This window comes from Camelus dromedarius, chromosome 3 (assembly GCF_036321535.1).
Source record: "Camelus dromedarius isolate mCamDro1 chromosome 3, mCamDro1.pat, whole genome shotgun sequence".
NCBI classification, from domain to species: domain Eukaryota; kingdom Metazoa; phylum Chordata; class Mammalia; order Artiodactyla; family Camelidae; genus Camelus; species Camelus dromedarius.
The window spans coordinates 8,386,503-8,401,756 of NC_087438.1; the positions used below are offsets into that span (position 1 = coordinate 8,386,503).

The 15,254-nt window shown below is 39.1% G+C and overlaps 1 protein-coding gene across 3 annotated transcripts in view; it reads right to left on the minus strand.

The window, feature by feature from the left end:
• CTNND2 (catenin delta 2) overlaps positions 1-15,254 on the minus strand; it is an 886,119-nt gene that overhangs the window by 663,476 nt on the left and 207,389 nt on the right. The window lies entirely within an intron of this gene.

The following is a 15,254-nucleotide window of genomic DNA, read 5'->3' on the forward strand; positions in this document are numbered from 1 at the left end:
AGTTAGAGTAAACATTCTCTTCAAGTTTTATGAAGAAGGTGAAACTGGTGTTACGTCTTTTTCACCAAATGAGAAAAACACATATTTCCTGAAAACATCCTGTATGTGTATGTGTGAGTGTTCATAGTGACACACGTCTTCACTGCATGAGCTTCGCTCAACAAACCTTCCAGATAACAAAGAATATAATCACTGCAAGCAGAGGTCAAGAGCAAGAGCAAAAAGAAGAAAGAAAGAAACAGGCTTTAAGCAGAGACTGGCGGAACATCAGGCGCTTCGCAGCAGCTCGATGATGGCGGTGCACTCGGGTCAGTCTGCTGTCCTAGCGTGGATCAGAGGGAGTCAAGTCAAGTTACCCACAACCAGCAAATAAACAGCACCCATTACTGCAAAGCTCTTGCTTCCTGTCTCCCGATGCTCTTCTGAACTGCTGTGTTCAGGGGGAAACTCACTAAACCGAAAAAAACCTGACATCCCTCATCTTTGTCAAGGCCCTAAAAACATTACAGTCAACGTCTTGAAGCCACTCAAGCCCTCTGGCTCTGCGCACTCGGCTCTCCGCAAATGGCGGCTGCTTGCTGATGGGAGCAAGTGACAAATGAGTGCATTAAAAATTTACACGGCGCTGTATGAATACGTTTCCTGGCAATTAGCATTATTGGCTGTTAAAGTGTGTTTTGGCAAGAGGTACGGAACTTAAAATTTTCTAAATTGTGTAAGTTCTGCATAATAAAACCAAGTCACGGTTTCATTTAATTTACAGAAAATAAGTGAAAAGAATTTAGAGAGTAAATATTATCATTAAGTGTTGAGCCTAACTAGACAGCATCGAAGTATCATTTCACATTTTCATAAAAGTTTAAAAAACTCATCTTGGTAGATTGTGCACGATTGGTAGGCCATTTCTTTGCAAACATTCTTAATATAGTACACGCTCTTAGAATGGATCATTAATTCCTGCAGAAGAATACGCTTAGAAGTGGAACCTAGAGATCCAGGCGGAATTCGTGCATGAAGCTAGCACATTACAGCATCCCAGTCTTAGTAGGTCCACTAAGGCAAGAGCACCAGCCCGCAAGCGGCCCTACAGCTACAGCCGGAACAGGGAACGTGGGAATGAGGCCTCGGGATGCCTGGCGGCGGACTCTCTCTGCGCAGGTGCAACGGACCCTCTAAAATATCAAGCTTAGGACATGTGACGCCCAAACACAGCTGTGATCGAGGCCATCACTTCCTGAATTGAGCGTGATGTTTTCGTGCTTTTTCATCCTTCTCTCTCTCTCTCTCTCGGATGTTTGTTTCTTCTCACTGTCACTCTGAAATAGCGGCTGCCTGACTCCATCAGTTTGACTCTGCGCTGCCGTTTCCTCTCTCATCCTAGGGTTCAGTCTCACTAGAATCGAACTAAATTGTTCAGCTCCGTAAGTGCATCATATTCTGTTTTCTTTGGGGGCTTTTTCACATGTCCCTCTCTTGCCAGAAACACTGCTCTTGCAGATATTAGCTTGAGTCATATGTAATTGCCATTTCTGTAGGTCAAAAATAGTGGAATCTCAGCAATACTGTAAGGTTGTAAGGTTCACTCTAATATTCTTCCTTCAAGTCTCAATTTAATCATCCTTCCCTCCAGGGCATTTCCCTAGTCTTCTTCTTTTAACCTTATAGAGCATTATGTACATGTCTAAATTTTTGTAATTCTTTATTCAGTTGTTTGGCTGGAGCATTAACTGTGTGATTCTTGAAGTCATAAGCCATATTTTATTGGACATCATTGTTATCCTTAATGCCTAGGAATGTTTTATTGAGTGCAGTAGGTAATACTTTCGTTTTTGTAAAATAAATGTTGAGGATTAAATGCTATTAAGAGCTTCATTCAGTGAACAAGATCATTCAAAGTAAAAATAGCCTTGAAGATCAAGCCAGTATCTTCTTAGATTCAAAAACACTCAGCCCCCGAAGTCTAGTTCAATCATTTCTTCTTGAATGAACAGCTGTATTATCTGCCTTTGGCAGTTACATTTCTGTTTGCTGAGATATCACTGACACAAATAACTGTGAGCAACAATAATCTCTGGGAGCTGCTACAGGAATGCACACACCTATATCCAGCATAATTCCCAGAAAAAAACATCTGAAATGGGCTTGGAACACTGGTAGTATTTAAATGGAAGAAAATAAATTGGAAAGAATGTTAAAAGTCAGAAAAGAGGGAGTTCAGAGGCATTTTTTCTCATTCCTTTGTTTTTTCCAGGTCAGACTGGATTTCTTAAAGTAGTTATTCATCTTTTTGAAAATGGAGATAAATTTGCCTAAAGTGAAATGCACAGATCTTAAGTTACTAAATACACACAACCAGGTAATTCACACTTGAGTCAAGAGACAGGACATTTCCATCACATCTAAAAGTAGCCTCAGGCCCCTTTTACTCATGCCTCAATCACTGTCTGGTATCTGTCACCACAGACAAGTTTTGCTTGTTCTTCTTTTTTTTTTTTTTAATGATCAGTTTATTTCCTCAAGGTTTTTAATTAATTAATTTTTTTTTTTAAATGGAGGTACTGGGGATTGAACCAAGACCTCATGCATGCTAAGCATGTGCTTTACCACTGAGCTACACCCTCCCCACTAGTTTTGCTTGTTCTTGAACTTTATATAAATGGAATCATAAATAAATTGTATTCTGGCTCTTTTACCAAGCAAAATGATTTTTGGAGATTCACCCATGTTGTATGTTTCAGCAGCACATACAGATATTTTTATTGATGAGTGATATTCCATTCTATGGTTCTAGCACTATGTGCTTATCATTACAGTCATTTTGTTGTCTTCAGCTTGGGGCTACTATTATAAAGCTACTATGACAGTCTGGTACAAATCTCTTTTTAGATATATGTTCCTGTTTCTTTTGGATAAATTTCTAGAAGTAGAATTGCTGGGTCATGTGGTAGATATATGGTTAAGTGTATAACGAACTACCACAATTTTCTCTAAAATGGTAATACCCCTTTATACTCCCACTAGTAATACATGAAAAGTCCAGTTGCTGCATTAACCATGTTATAAGGGAATATTTTTGCAATCTAGACATAGGGAAGAATATTTTAGAGAGAATAGGAAAGCTCTAAATATAAATTTTTTGAAACTCAATTTACATTTCATTAAATTTTAAAAATCTGCATGCAGGAAACCTTGAAGACACTGTGAGTTCTGTCCAGACCACTGCAGTAAAGCAAACATCACAACAAAGTGAGTCATATAAATTTGGTTTCCCAAGTGCTTATAAAACTTACGTTTACACTATACTGTAGTGCGTTGAGTGTGAATAGCATTATGTCTAAAAACTGTACATTTCATAATTAAAAACACTTCATCAATAAAAATGCTAACCATCATCTGAATCTTAGCGAGTCACAATCTTCTTGCAAGGGCAACAGATCACCATAAAAAATATAATGATGAAAAAGTTTGAAATAGCACAAAAATTACCAAAATGTGACACAAAGACAGGAAGGGCATAGATGCTGTTGGAAAAGTAGCACCAACAGACTTGCTTCAGGCAGGGGCGCCACAAACTTCAATTTGTAAAAAACGCAGTCTCTGCGAAGCACAGTAAAAAGAAGTGCAATAAAACCAGTTGTGTCTGTAAACTTTTTCAAAATATTTTCAAAATATCTGTGACTTTATTATATTTCAAGTGCAACTCTTGTAGACATCATATTTGAGTCTGTTTCTATGCACTGTTACAATTTCTACCCTTAAAAAGGAATGTTTAGTCCATTTATATTTAATGTAATTTTTAATAAAGGTTGGATTTAATCTACTGTACTTTTCTATTTGTTAATGGTTCATTGTGGGTTATGTTGTTCCCTGTAAAGTATGTTAACTTTTTCTCTAACAGATAGTTGAATTACAAGTGGACCATCTTGAGCCTCTCAGTATGGTGTAACAGGAAATATAAACTTGTTTTTCATCTCAGGTTCTTGGCACAGAGCTCCTAAATAAAACCCTTGGAGCTTCCTGAGTAATAAGGTGATAGGTGTGCCTTTTTTTCTAATGAGGCAATCCTTGGCCAGCTCCTAGATAACTTCAGGATGGGGACTGGTTGTCAGAGAGACAAAGACTTGATTAGAAGCTTGGAATTTTAGCCCCAGCCCCCAACCTTGGGGTGGGGGGAGGGGGCCAGGTATGGAGAGGTGCTGGAGATTGAGTTCATAAGCAACAGTAGCCATTGATTGACTCAATCATGCCTCTGTAATGAAACCTCCATAAACACCCTCAAACCCCTAAATATCGGGGTTCAGAGAGCTCCCGGGTTGGTGAACTCACTGGTGGTGGGAGGATGGGGCACCCAGAGAGGGCAGGGAAACTCTGTACCTCTCCCCGCAAGATGTACCTTGTCCTGTGCATCTTTTCCCTTTGGCTGTTCCGGAGCTGTATCCTCCACAATAAATGAGTAACAGTACATGAAGTGTTTCCCTGATTTCTGTGATTTGTTCTAGCAAATTATTAGACCCGAGGAAAGGGTTATAGAAACCCTCAGTTTATAGCTGGTTGGCCAGAAGCCCAGGTGGCCCCTGGGACTTGTAACGGGCATCTGAACCGAGGACAGTCTTGCAGGACTGGGGCCTTAACTGTGAGATCCATGCTAACTCTGGGGACCTCACATTAGAATTGAGTTGTTGAACACCCAGTTGGTACCCCGAGAATCAGAAAACTAGTTTGCTGGGGTTAGAAAACATCACAGCATCGGAACTGGTTTTTTGCCTTAATGGAGTCAGTATATTCTGTTTTTCTCCTTAGTACCAGGACATCACTTTGACCCTCAGTGATGGTTCTTGCAAAATGTGGCTTTTCTGGGGGCTCAGTTGAACGTCCACTGTGCTCAGCAAGGCTATTTCATTCTGAATGGACCAGAACTCCAGCACCACTCAGCACCACATGGCCTCTGGCACCTCCGTTCAACTCTTCCTTCCACAGCAGCCGTTCTACCCGAAGCCTCTGGGAGTCTCACCCTGGACATGGGTACTCTGCCCTCGGCCAGAGACCGAGTATGAACGAAAACTACTGCAAACCATCTCAGTAAACAAAGAATGCTGAAGCCATCAAGTCATCAGCGGCTGCCGCCACCCCCCAGTGAAGACAAGCCTGCAGGCCGGCCTCTGCAGCCACTCACAATGGTGCACCCCGAGGGGACTCAGAATAAGAAAGGACAGGACACTGGCCCTAGATGGCTAGGTGCTTGTCAAAGGAATGAATTCAATGAGCCCAAATATTGGCTCCCTCCCATACATAGACAGGCACTAAATTCTTTAACTTGAGATGCCTGGTTTTCTTTAGTTAACAAGTAAGCTTTTAATGTTCCAGCTACCTGGTCTTTGTTGTAAAGCTCCTGTATATCCTAGCTCCTCCCCAACCTCTTTGGAGCAGTCCCTCAGAGCCATCTGAGAGGCTGTCATCCCGGGCTGAGTCCTCAGAATTGTCCACCGAATAAAACATAACTCTCAACTTTTAGGATGTGCATTTATTTCAGCCGACACGAGCGACCATCCTATGCAACTCTCACACTTTCCTCTTCTCTGCTACCCTGCTGTTCAAATCCCAGTGTTTTCAGCAGCATCAAACTCTGGTGCCTGCTCCTTTGCTCACGAAGCTCCACTTTCTCTCCTTGTGTCAGTGATGGGAAGCCACCCCGCGGCTAAAAGCTGGGACAGAGGTGAGACACCTCACATGCTTCTTTTCCCTCAAGAATCAAGTCCTGCACAACCTGTTGTCCAAAGCCTGAAGACAACTGCCTCCTACACCTGTTCCGTGTTACAGCTGCTTATGCCACGTGCCCATCTTCGACTAATCTTTATGACCAAAGCAGAATCTCAGTCAAGTACTTGTTAAGAATATCGCTACTGTTGTAGTAATAGTATTTAAGGGCCATAATGAACACTTTCCGGTCAAGAGTAGACACTAAACGGGTTAGAACAGTGGGTACTCATACTGCAGTAACAAAAAGATAGTTGGAATCGGATTTTGGACTTCTTCAGCTGGAATAAAGGGTACTTACTCCATTAGATTGGCAGAGGGGAAGCTTTGAAGAATTCTCAGCCGGTGGGCTGAGATCATGCATCCAGCTCAGTTTTAGCAGGAACAGGAAATGGGGTGAGATCTGCACGGGGAGACCAGGGAAGACGGTGCTACCTGAGGTGGTGAGGCCGTGAGGAGGATGGAGGCAGGGATGAACTGAACGCAAGGGGACTAGGAAGTGCCGTTCCCCATGGCTACTCCTGGATTATTGTGCTGCAAGAAAAGTATAAGCCAAAGCTTTCGAGCCTGCCTGAGTTGAGGGTGCAGGAAAGCACAGTCACTAGAAATAAGGAATTTGGGGAAAGTAGCTAATTTTAAGAATTCCACCATTTTGAGTTTGAAGGCTGGTAACATAGCACACATTGAAAAAGAAGATACCCAGGTAGAAATGACTAGCAGACAACTGAAAATACTGGTCTAGAGCCTCCAGACAGGGCTGAATTCCAGTATTAATTTGAGAATATTTGTATGTATTGGGAGATGACTGAGTTTACACAGGAGAGAAAATGAATCATTAGCATAAGATAGAATCTGGGGAAAAACTCCAAACTGGGAAAGAGAACATGGCAATACTTACATTGTTTCAATTATTCTTACTTTGAGAACTTCAGAATCTTTGCATTTAGAGTATTAATCTAGCTTGTGTGTGTGTGTCCCAAGTTGACATATAAACCTTACAACTGTTTTAGTGTTGTAATGACACAAAATTATCCAGGTGATAAGAAAGTAAAACACAGTTAAAGCACACAAATCTATGCAGGATGGATATCACTAAAAGCAAAATTGAATTTTAAAATCTGGAGAAGAAATAATAAATAGAAAATTGTTAATTGTGGCTGAATTTCAGAAACATGTGTAATCAACTCCTGGATTAAAGAATTATTCAAGTAACAGTTAGTCACTAACCATGAAAACTTTGACCATGACACATACAAAATAAGAAGAAAACATAAAAGTGAGTCTATTATATCTGAAAGATAAACTCTTAGGGATAGAAATACAAGTGTATGATGATTGGTCGTGTTTGTTTGGTTTTTCCTATTGAACCCAAAGAAAGCAGGTATAACAAGTTACTAGGAAATCCATAATTTAAAAAAGATACTATAATTATAATGAGTTAGAATGAGCAGAAGTCTCTAGACTTGAAAAGAGTACTGGATAAAGGCAAAGATACTTTCTACTTTGGCACATAAACCCTGAGATGTCACTCAGAAGACATCTTAGAGATCGCTCTTTCTAGAGAAGAAAATGTGAGGTTCAGAAAGGTGAGGAGATTTTACAAAAGTATGCATGAAAAAAAAGGAAAACTGAAACTACAATTCTAACTTTTTACTGCCTCTTAAGACCCGTTAGAAACTGAGTTCCTGATTTGTGAAATAAAGGCACTGGTTCTTATGGAATCCATCACCAGAGTATTCCTCCTGAAATGCCAACTTCTTCAAGTCTTGTGACTTTCTTTAATGTGCTCTCTTCAGAGGATGATATTTCTCAAAATTAAATTTCCCAAAACATGACTAAATCATCTCAAAATTATTTTAATACATTGTTAAAATACATAGACCAGAGAATTTTATAAAAAGGTATGTATCTAAAGTTGCTGGCAAATTTTATCTTTGCTAGGACATTGAGAAAGTCACTCATGTGGATACTAAAACTGGAAAGAGGGCCATTTCCTCCCTCTTTAGAAAGAAATTACTTCTTTCTGATTGGAAAGACCAAATAAGAAAGGATTTTAGATTTCTAGTTTAGAGATGCAAATGTGTAGTCTGTCTTTCCTTACTACCTTTTGGAGACAGAAACAAGTTTAGAGTAAAGAGTAGGTCCTTCTAATTTGATGTAAAAAGTAAGAAAAACAAATGAAGGCTTCTGCTTTAATTCATTCTATGAACCTAAACACGATTACTAGGCAGTTGCTCAGACAAAAGCCACCAGGGAACAGATAAAGTGGCCAAAACACTTCCAGTCGCACTCACCTGAGAAAGAAAGGACTAGAGCGTTACGTCAGGAGCAGGGCTGCATTAAGTCACTAGCTAAAGGGGGTTTTCGGAGTGTTGAAGGGACCGAATGGTTCCTAGCTATTTTCAAGATTTTCATTTTAAAGAAATGCTTCTCATCTAGGTCTTAATGAAGGTAAGACTCAAACACAGCTCTCACTGAGTCACTGCAGATGGCCTTCCTTGCATTTGGACTTTCTGGAGAAAAAGTGACCATGGCATTGTAGAAAAATATGTCTGCATAACTGATGTGAAATATAAACTTTAAATGAAAATCAGATTATTTTAATGTTCTCCACTATCCTCATGTTCTCTGTCCATAGATTGATGTGCAATGAAAAGACAGCCAAAGTTTCCCACTAAAGATGAAATATTCAACCATGAACTTGAGTTTCCACTCCTACCTGCAACTGATATTTTAATATATACAGCCTGTCCATGTATTCAATGGAAAATAGTCAAGTTAACTATTAAGATGCTTAGTGATTAGGATGGAGATATTCCTGGAAGAAAAGATATCTGTTTCTGGAAAATAAAATGGTTTTTTTCTTTACACTAACAGGCAGAAAAAACATTGAAGTATGATGTGCTCCTAAAACCATGAATTAGTATTATATGTGTGTATGTAGAGAATGTATGTGTTTTCAATTAACACAGGATAAAAATTCTCCTCAATTAATTACCATTCTAAAATACTATTTTCTAGTGTAGTATTTATAATTGGGAAATCAATGAAACCAAATTTTAAACTCTCAGACATTCTTAAAACATGTGAATTCAATTCAAAGACAGAATAAATAAAGGATTATTTCTAATCAAATAATTCAGAAAGGAGTCAGAATTTGACCTAGGAAGACTAAGAAAATAATTATAAGATATTAGATAGGTAAAATTAAAATATTAAAAGATATTCTTTATTTTACCACTGTATTCATAGCTAATAGCATTAAATAACTCTAAGCTATGTCCTTGAATTATGTTAGTTTGTGGAATTAATTTTAATGATGGTGGAAGGCATTTGACTGGCAACATTTCAAAGCAGCATTTCCTAGTGGGCCAAGAAGGTAGAAACCATCTCAAGACCAGATGCTATTCCATCTTCAAATTCCACTAGCTGCCAACAGATCTCAAAGCTACAGAGGAGTTAATTAAAAAGATTTCATTTTAAAATTCATTCAGATCTGAATGCCTCAGCTAAGGCTGCTAATGAAAATGCTGTTCCATGCTAAAAAGAAATTGGTTGCTAACATTGATATCTTTATTCAAAATGTCACACGTCGATCAAACCATATCACTGTCAAAACAGCATTTGAAAGAAAGATCACTGCTGGGTGAAAAAAATTTGGGGGAACAATTTTAAAAAGAATTTCCAGGACTGATTGTATTAAGGAGACTTTTAAAAATTAAAATAGCTACCTTAGCTTCCTAACATAAACTCATGAACAAATTAAAATATCACAGAAAAACATGTGCTCATTTCCTGAGTCTCAGATGGCTGAAATCATTTCCATCCAAATGATCAGCTCTAATTCATCTGCCATGCTGTTTCCCCCCATGGATACTTACCAAGGAAACCTGGAATTGACGACTTAGTGGTTTTCCACCCGCCACAGAATGAACTGCTCCAATACATCTATTTCAGGGAATGAAGTATGAAGTTGTTCTTCATTGCAGGATTAAGCATGCAATTGTAGGAAGAAGGCAAATTAATTGTGTTGTGAAGTCACTGCTTTGAAGGAAGAACCCCAGTTAAAGGAGTGGCTCCTATGAGTGGGAAATCACTGAAACGTCTGTCTTTGGTGTCACCTAGTTTTCTGCTACTCAAGGTGCTGGCCCTCTTTAAATAATAAGCATGACCCTGAACTGGAAATTAATTTCCCAACCAGATTTCCACTGGATAACTAAAGTCACGCCTGAGTTTATAGGTAATCTGTGATTGATACATAGTGTGTCTCAGTAGTGAAATTACGTAGTTCACAGATGTGGTGATGACTACAAAGGTCTGGCTGGGAGCTGAGCCTGTGAATCTCAGCTCCGCTCCTCAGTAGCTATGAGATAGTGAGCAAGATCATGTGAGTCGCGTCATGGCTGGAATTGGGATAATGACACTTACATTTAAGAGTTGTTGTTGGAAACAGCCTAAATGTCCATCAACAGGTGACTGGATAAAGAAGATGTGGTATATTTATACAATGGAATACAATTCAACCATAAAAAACCAACAACATAACACCATTTGCAGCAACATGGATGTCCCTGGAGAATGTCATTCTAAGTGAAGTAAGCCAGAAAGAGAAAGAAAAATACCATATGAGATAGCTCATATGTGGAATCTAAAAAAAAAAAAAAAAAAAAAAAAAAAAAGAAAGAACATAAATACAAAACAGAAACAGACCCATAGACATAGAATACAAATTTGTGGTTGCCAAGGGGGCTGGTGGTGGGAAGGGACAGACTGGGAGTTTGAAATTTGTGGAGACTGACAGGCATATATAGAATAGATAAACAAGATTGTACTGTGTAGCACGGGGAAATATATACAAGATCTTGTGATAGCTTGCAGTGAAAAAAATGTGACAATGAATATATGTATGTTCATGTATAACTGAAAAATTGTGCTCTACACTGGAATCTGACTATAACTCAATAAAATGAGTATAACTTTTATAGTAAAATGACTATAACTCAATAAAAAAAGGTTAAAAAAAAGAGTTGTTGTACAGGTTGATACAAATTGCTCTGCACAGTATTCAGTTTTAGCATACAGCAGGCTACTTAATACAAACGGAACTTGTGAGATCTGCATGTAATTATCATCACATTTCCAAAGACACAAGGTTCCCATCGTTAGGGAGCTCCCTGAGGGAAAATGGCCTAAGTGACATAAGGGCGTTCTCTCTTTCCAGGTGCTATCACTGGTTTTATATCTCAGTGCTTTAAGGGATAGTGCATCAAGCATGGCTATTTACTGGAGAGTTTTAACATTCCACAATGGCAGATTCACATAATTGCACATAAATTAAATAAAATATATCAGCTTCTTCTATCTTAAAATATTGATGTGGACTTGAGAACTGAGTAAGATGTGTCTTCGGGGACCAGCTAAGTGACAAGAAGGGACTCTTGGCAGTCCCTGCCCTCAGTCGCACCCGCCTCACCCTGCCTGAATTCCTTCACTTTATCCAAATGGGCCGTTAAGCCTCCTGCTTCACAGATAGTATCATGCTTAAGATGTGCTGCAGAAATATGTCAGAAGAAACCAAAATGCAGCATATTTTTTTAGATAAACATCACTCAGGAATCATATGTATTGTGGGCAAAGAAATACAAACAATTTCCAAAGACCTGAGCTCTTTGCCAGACCTGGATGCGGTGAGCAAACGATTATTAAATGTACTTCACACAAACTGGATTTGTACTATGGAAGGATGGAGAAGAAGGATGAGACAATTCCGACACCTTAGTCTAAGGGGGATAAAGGCACATACACAAATTGCAACCTGAGATAAAATCATGGCCTACAGGTTCAGTTGCACAGTTTGTGCACTGCCCAAAATAGTCCCTGGAGGGAGAGGAAACTAGAGGCTGAAATCTGACCCTTACTACCGTGGCTAAACTATGCACCCTTGTCCAGGCCTAGGTCTTCCTAGAAGGAACACCCAGAGTCAACAGGCTTATAGCAGCAGCTCAGAGGGGAAACGAAATCTTAGAGACCCAGAACTGAACTTTAAGAAAAGGACAAAGACTAAACAAAGAATTGCTTTTGCCTAGAAAGATCTTTGCACCCTTCAGAGAGGAAGTTTTAAAAAAGAGTTTTCGTAGATGAGATGATCTCAGTAGTCAGAAATGACAAAATAAAAAAAGTTTCCCCACGTTAAGTTGGAGGAATACATTTGGGTAAAAAATAAAAGTGCAACTGTTACGTGATCATAAAATGGAACTAATTGTGCCTCATCACGAATTGTTCTCTTTCTGCATCTGAGCAGGAGACACAGAGCCGGTTGCCTGGCCCGTTTCGGCACTGTACGACAAAAGGTAAGTACTGGAGAGTCCTAACCACTCCTGTGTGATGTGAAGCGAAGGAATGATTCTGTGTTTCAAATGGAGAGAATCTAACTTCTATGAAACTGAAAACGTCCACGCAGTTGGGATACAAATCAGGCAAATCTCTTCTAATGTTTTAAGTAATGTTTACAGGTTACAAAGTCAGGAAGTCCAAGACCTCCACTTTGGATACACATCACTCCTAAGTTTTCCAGAAAGTCTGGAACTAATGCCATGCTTAGGGGAGATCAATCTGATTTTCCCACCCAAGCAGTGAACAGCAGGAGGGCAGTAACTGCTTGCTGCGGATTTCACTGCCTGTAGTCCTCTCGTTATATTTACCTTTCCATCTGTTTAGAGATACAGCTCTCACTGAGCAGGAGATACAGATATAAATAGATAGATAGATAGATAGATAGATAGATAGATAGATAGATAGACAGACAGACATAGATATATATATATAGAGAGAGAGATGGATACAGATACAAATGCCACTGTACAAATGCATGTTTGTGGTTTTGCAATTCTTTTTTAAGCTGCTTCAAACATTGAGCAAAGACATTTCAAATTGCAGTAAATAATTATGCAGATGCTTTGGTCTGTATGAGTTAAAATTAACTTGGGATGCTGTTGCTTTATTTGTGAATTCAGTCTAATCTTTTTTTTTTCTCATATTTGAAAATCCTATTCTGAAGGCTGTGTTTTATCGTTCAGGAAGTTTTGCGATGGCCTCCAGCCAAAAGCATTAAGGATTCGAGTTGATGTTAGTTATTCAGGACCAGACGCAACTGATTTTTACATTAACAGTGATGTGACATTTTAGGCAGGATTTGATTCGTAACATTTTAGGCAGGACTTGATTCATAACTTCAGATAGGAGAGAGAATGGGATACAAAATTGAAGAAAAAATATATACATTGATGTTAGTTGGAGGCTCAGTCATTGATCAACAAGTCCTAAATCAGAACCGCAGAAAGAGGAAAGGGACTCGGGTTTTGGCCCTGGAGCAGGTTTTTGATTTGAGCATCTCCCCCAGACCGTAATTATGACTGAATGCATTCAAGATCTAGGGAAGTCAATTCCGCTTAAACCATATTGACCAGACCTGGGCACATTCATCTCCTTACAAAAAGGAAGCCATATATACACACAGAGGTCTGGGAAATAGATCTCAGTATCTAATTATCAGAAAAACTCATCCATAAATTCAAATCAGTAAATGTGATGATGTTTTGGATCCCAAACAAGTATATAGTGGGGTTAGTGTAGGTACTGACCGTTTGAGTGGCTTTTGAATGCCAAATACAAGGCACACTCGCAGATCTTAAAGTAAAATAATATCTAGAGTTTTTTTTTCTTCATGAAATTATCCCCTGGCTTTCAAAATGAGAGTTTTAAGGAGTCTATTTGATACAACATGTGCCAAGTTTCATTCAACAATTTATAACCTACTTAGGGAAAGCAGAATTAATGAGTTGATTCAAATATTCACAGTAAGATGGCAGAAGGAACTACTCGGAAAGGCGCAAAACTAAAGAAAGTATAGCAGTTGCCAAAAAAAGAAAAAAAAAAAAAAAACCCAGTCACAACAGAAGAACACCTGACATGCCATACATATACTTAAAATGGGAAATGAACCAATCAGTGTAGAAACTTGTCTTCTATACCACCTACCCCAACTCCTGTTTTAATTCTGTAATCTCATTTTTGAAACACCCACTGGCACGGCCAACAGAGATTTATCTAAAGAGAATGCGTGTTCCTCCAGGCAAGTACAGACATTCTGAATCCAAGTGGGGATGGATGGTGTCCTCTGGTCAGGAACCGCACTGGAGTGGGAGACAGGGGACCACGAGGGGTCGGAGAGGACCTGGAGAAGCTGGACAGGACCAGTTCTTGCCCCTCTCAGAACCCCACCTTCCCTCACTACCTCTGTGTAACCCTACCCTCACCTCTCTTTATCTCTTTTTAATTCTTCCTTTCTCTCCTGCATTTGACTTTGTCAGTCCTTCAAATCGTGATGTAGGAACAGTCAAAAATTTTCCCTTGAATGAAATACCCGTATATTCACTAAATATGACTTTTGTAAAAGAATGGAAGTCCTGCCTCTACATAACATTTTGCAATCGCTTACATATAATTTCCCTTTTTTCCGCTATTGCCTTTCAGGGACAAAGACAGCTCTAGACAGCGGCTTGCTTTCTAAAGAGGGAGGCCCTATTCGATGTGGTAAGAAAGTCTGCATCAGAGCTTCACAGTCACGATGGCTGTGCTCCTCTCAACGGGGTGGCAATTATGGAGAAAAGAGGTGGGAAATTCTTGGAGAGCCATAAAACGTGGTGGTGAAATAAAAGTTTCACACATCTGCAGTCCTGTCAACCCGGTGTTGGAGCTCAATTTATGGGGAGAAAAGTTAGGGAGGGGCGTCCGGTGAAATTCAGTGATTAAATACAGTAGGGAGAAGCTCGTGAACTGGAAGCGAATGAGTATTTATGAGTGATGCAAATCTCCAAAGTTTTAGAGTAGCAATTAGAATACTAAACTTAGTCCAAATGGTCTTTGGATGTTCACAGCAGTTAAAGAAAACAAGATGCACATCTTCCAAATTTCTCACAGCTATTTTTTTCAATACCTGAAGAAGTCTCTTAACCCCAAATCTGTGCCATATTTTATCATTCTTTCACAGAGATTTTTTATCTCCAGGGAAGAAAGTCATTGAGCCATTCCTAATTGGTGCAGATAAACTGCATTCTGTGTTTATTAAGATTTCCTGCTATTCTTTTTGACTTCTAATTCTTAATCTCAGGACATTTCTTATGGAAGGCACTACTCCAATTAATACTGAATCTGTTCCCTCTTCGGGTAAATTAGTGTATTATCAGTAAATGACATTATTTATCAAACATTTCATTTTTTCAAAATTATCTCACCCTCTCTAAAAGAAAATCTAAAACTTTGTTCTCAGTTGGTTGCTTCGATTGTAAACCAATCATTTTCTACTGACTTGCTTAATCAATTCTCTGCTGACTTTTTGGTTCTAAGTGGTTTTCCAGTAAAGTGACACCAAAAAGACTATTATAGTGATCGACCTTCTATAAAATCAGAGGTTAATATGGAGACAAATTAAGAGAAAGAAA